At 44.0% G+C, this 4,047-nt stretch overlaps 1 pseudogene; it reads right to left on the bottom strand.

The window, feature by feature from the left end:
* Positions 1-944: 944 nt before the first annotated feature.
* Positions 945-3,313, bottom strand: LOC119060507 (phosducin-like protein 3; annotated as a pseudogene).
* Between the last annotated feature and the right edge of the window lie 734 nt (positions 3,314-4,047).

Raw genomic sequence — 4,047 nt, 5'->3', positions numbered from 1 at the left:
AATGAAATACTGAAACCGATGGTACCTTATATTACTCAGGCCACAAACTCACCGTAGAGCTCCGTGTCTTGCCTGTTTAGCTTCAACATATTCATGATTCTTAAAAAGCACCCAGGCGATGTCTGTCAGCTACTGAGTGCGCTCTGTGCCCTTGCTCGGTTCTCAGTGGTTAGAAAGAGCTTGCCCAGCACTCTCAGCCACCCAGTCTGGGTCTCTTCTCCTTTGCATATCTGCGTGTCTTCAAAAAAAAAAAGGGGGGAAGTGAAAGTTTCACATTTACTTTCAACAGATGATTGTGGCATTTTTAAGTAAAAGGAACATATATCAGAGGCACTTTAGTGTTTCATATTTTTGTAGACATTTACTGACTTGTAGGGAAAAAGCTGTATTGATTTTTACCCCCAAATTACTGGATAATGGAAAGTCGCATTATTTTCTTTTTTATTTTTAGTTTGGGTACATGTCTCCTTCTTGCTGTCAAGTAGCGCTCAGATCATTTGCTTATTCCTACCATTCCAAAAATATTCCTGCCTTGTTCTCATTAGATTAACCCAACAACACTTGGATGCGATCTCCCTGAAAAGAATGTGTGTAGCAACAATTGTCAACACATTTTGGGAAGCCACCAACTTAGGAGTACTATGACCACTTCATGTTGTTCATTTGCACTGAGTCCTGATTATTATGATAATAAATAATTATTTGTGGGTTTTTGTTTTTGGTCAAACCAACAGTTGGTTTTTTTTTTTTTTTACGAAAATACTAATTTAAAGAGTTCTAAGAAATTGAATAGGATTCCCAGAAATGATATTTCTGAGATCTATGAGATTTGAAACATAATTATAAAGGGCTAAAAATCAAAGGATTCATTCCTACTTTTTCCTTTTTAAAAGAATCCAGATGATTTGTGACATCAGGAAGTTTAGCCCTTAACCTGTGCAGCCTCAGTCTTCCTCCTGGTAGTCGCTGCCCCTCCTCGTGGGGGTGGGGCGTTGCACCGAGGACAGCAAGGCGTCTTCCCCGGGTTTCTTAGGGTTTTCCTCTAGGTCTGTCTTCATTGCTCCAGACTCAGACAATTTCCTTTCCAAGTCGTCTCTCGTCAGGTTCATGCCACCAAACACTAGAGGTCCAGTAAACTGAGCCTTGATATCACCTTCAAGGTAAATAAATATTGTGGGCAGACTCCTATCAGGATGGCTGGGTATGCAGATTGTTGAAATGGCTTTGATAAATTTGACGTCAGGGAACTTCCTGGCGAGTCCACTCAAGTGCTGACTTATCAGGGCACAGAGGGGAGTCCCTTGTTTGTAAAGGTGCGAGATCACCCACAAGCGCTCTCCAACTTTGGTAACTTCCTGAACATAATCCCTTCCTGAGATCTCTAAAACTTCTCCAAATTTACTCTTCAGTTCAGTTGCTTTCCACTCAGCCAGCCTCTGCTGCCTGTACATGTCAATTGCTCGTTCATTTCCTCATTAAATTCGTCTTCATTATCCTCCTATTCTTCCAAAGTCGTATCTTCATAAATTTTCACAACTGACTGCTGAATGACTCACTGTTCTTCCTCTTCTGCCTCCTTTTCCAGTTCATCCAAATTTTTCTCGGAGGGCAAGATGCCCTTTTTTGCATTAAGGTGTCATTCCACTCTGTCTGCGTTGGGTCCTGCGTCTTGTCACAACTGCTCAAGCCAGGCCGCTCCTAATTATTTGTTCATCGGTGCATTCTATTTATATCATAAACATGAATTATACTTACGATATATCAGGTAATATTCCAAGCACTTTATAACACTAAGCTATTTCGTCCTCACCATGACCACATGTAATAGAGACTGGTATCAGGAAGAGTTTGCAGCCCAGAGAGATTAAATAACTTACCCAAGGCCACACAGCTAATAAGTGGCAGAACCAGGGCTCAGATCAAGGCTGTCGGACCCCATGCCCGAGCGCAACAACTGCACTATGCTCCCTTTCTGAAAAAATCTGGGGACGTCAAAGGGATATTCTGTCCATCTTATTGGGGAAGTGCAATCCCATGAAATCTCCAAGTTTAAAAGGAATTTGAAATAGGTTTCTGTTTTGATCAATTTTATACTAATGACAGTTCTATGGCTATGAAGAGATAGTGTAAGAGAGAGCACATGGAGCAAAATGTTAATAATGGATGAATCTGGGAAAGGGGTCCACAAAAAGTCACTGTATTATTATTCAAATTTTTAATAAATTAAACATTTTAATTTATAGCTGGCAAATGGTTGTACCATTTATCTATTGCCATGTACATGCGGCATAACAAACATCCAGTAAACCTTTAATAATAGGCTAATAATAAGTATTTACCTCGGTGTGTGAGTCTACAGATTGGCTAGGAGGTTCTGCTAATTTGGGCCAGGCTAGGCTGACTTTAGCTGGGGTCACTCATGCGTTTGTGGCCCTGCGTCAGTTTTTTCCTGCTTGGCCTAGAATGGCCTCAGCTGGGATGACTTGGCTCTCTTCCACATGGTCTCTCGTCCTCCAGGAAGCTATCCTGGGCTTGTTCTCATGATGCTGGGGGAGACTCTGAGAAAGAATGAAGGCACCCGAGGCTTTGGGACCTAAGATTGGAACCAGTGCCTCATCACTTCTTCCACTCTATTGGCCGACGCAATACCAGGCCACACCCAGAGATTGTGGGAAGATGCTGCCAGCTGGCACAGATCCACAGAGGCCTGGAAACCCGGGGTTGGGGGGGTCAATCTACCACAGAGATGGAGCCAGCATGCTGACCCCTAAGAGCCAGACTTTTAACCATCATTCCACAACGACCTCTTTTATTAATACCTATTTCAAGTTCCATGAATTCATGTGCCCAGCACCATGATGGACACTGCGAAGGGACAAGGTCCTCCTTGTAAGGAACTTACAGCACAGCTAAGGAGATGAAACACCCACCATGGAGAGTCCGGTAACAATAAAGTCAAGACAAATGGTAACAACAACGATAGGAGATGATGCTGTGGACTGAAGGGTTGGGAGGGTCAGGCGGAGGTTGGTCCGGGTCTTGTAAAATGTAAAATGGGCAGAATTGAGTCCGCTGGTAAAGAGGGACAAATCAATTCACTTCCTCCTCCCTCTCCTAGGTACGGATGGAGGGGGAAGATAGAGAGGTGGAAGGGGGGACCCAGGAGGAAAGCAGTTTTCTAAAGTCCTTTCAGCTGTCTACTTGGCCCCTTAGGATTTCTTTCTACCTGTCTTGAATCTGCATTGAGGGCCCGACATGCCACTGACAATCACATTTAATTCTTATTTGGGCTCACTACCCACCTTTTGAGCATGGTGGGTTTCCAGGAAAAAATCTTTGGTTTTACTGAGGAGAAGGGTGGGCAGCACCGTCAAAGGGAAGACAAGGGTAGGTGGCTCTATAAGGAAAGAGGATGCAGCTTCGGGAGGGGAGTGATCAGGAAGGGGGTTTGGGAGGCCACGGAAGACAGTGGGAGGGAGAGGTCTGAACAGATGCTGTGAGGGGTGATGTTTGGGGGACAGGGAGTGACATGCGAAGACGATTTTTTAAAAAAGAAAATGTTGCTTCATTCCAGGTCAACAGTCTTTAGCAAAGACCGAGGCCATTTATTTCTCAAGGCTTTGGGAGGTAGATTTCTGTTTCTTTGAATGCTGAGATGACCTTTAGGATCTAAAGCAAGGCGGTCACTTTTCTTTGGGTTTCTTGCCATATGGCGGGCTTACCCATAGCAAGCAAACTTTTTTTCCTTACAAGATAGTGGTTTTGGAGGGAGACAATCTGAGTTGGAATCCTGGCTTTTCTTCTTGCTGACTTCGCCATCTTGGAGAGCGAATTATCCTCATTTTACATATGAGGATGGAGACTTAGAAAAGTCAAGTGCACCTGACCCCAAAACCCTTGTGAGGAGCTTGCCAGTGAAGAAAGACACTGACATGGAACAAAGAGCACTAGGGAGGCACCAGGCCATGCCTCAAGGATCAGAAGGATTAATGCACAATTAGGGTGGAGACCAACATAAAATGGGAGCAAGGACAGAGGGAGACAGCA

The sequence above is a fragment of the Artibeus jamaicensis genome, unplaced genomic scaffold (genome assembly GCF_021234435.1).
Source record: "Artibeus jamaicensis isolate MK-2021 breed Jamaican fruit bat unplaced genomic scaffold, CSHL_Jam_final contig_233, whole genome shotgun sequence".
In the NCBI taxonomy this organism is placed as follows: Eukaryota; Metazoa; Chordata; class Mammalia; order Chiroptera; family Phyllostomidae; genus Artibeus; species Artibeus jamaicensis.
Note: the sequence above shows the minus strand (reverse complement) of the source record. Positions and strands in the feature narration are given on the sequence as shown.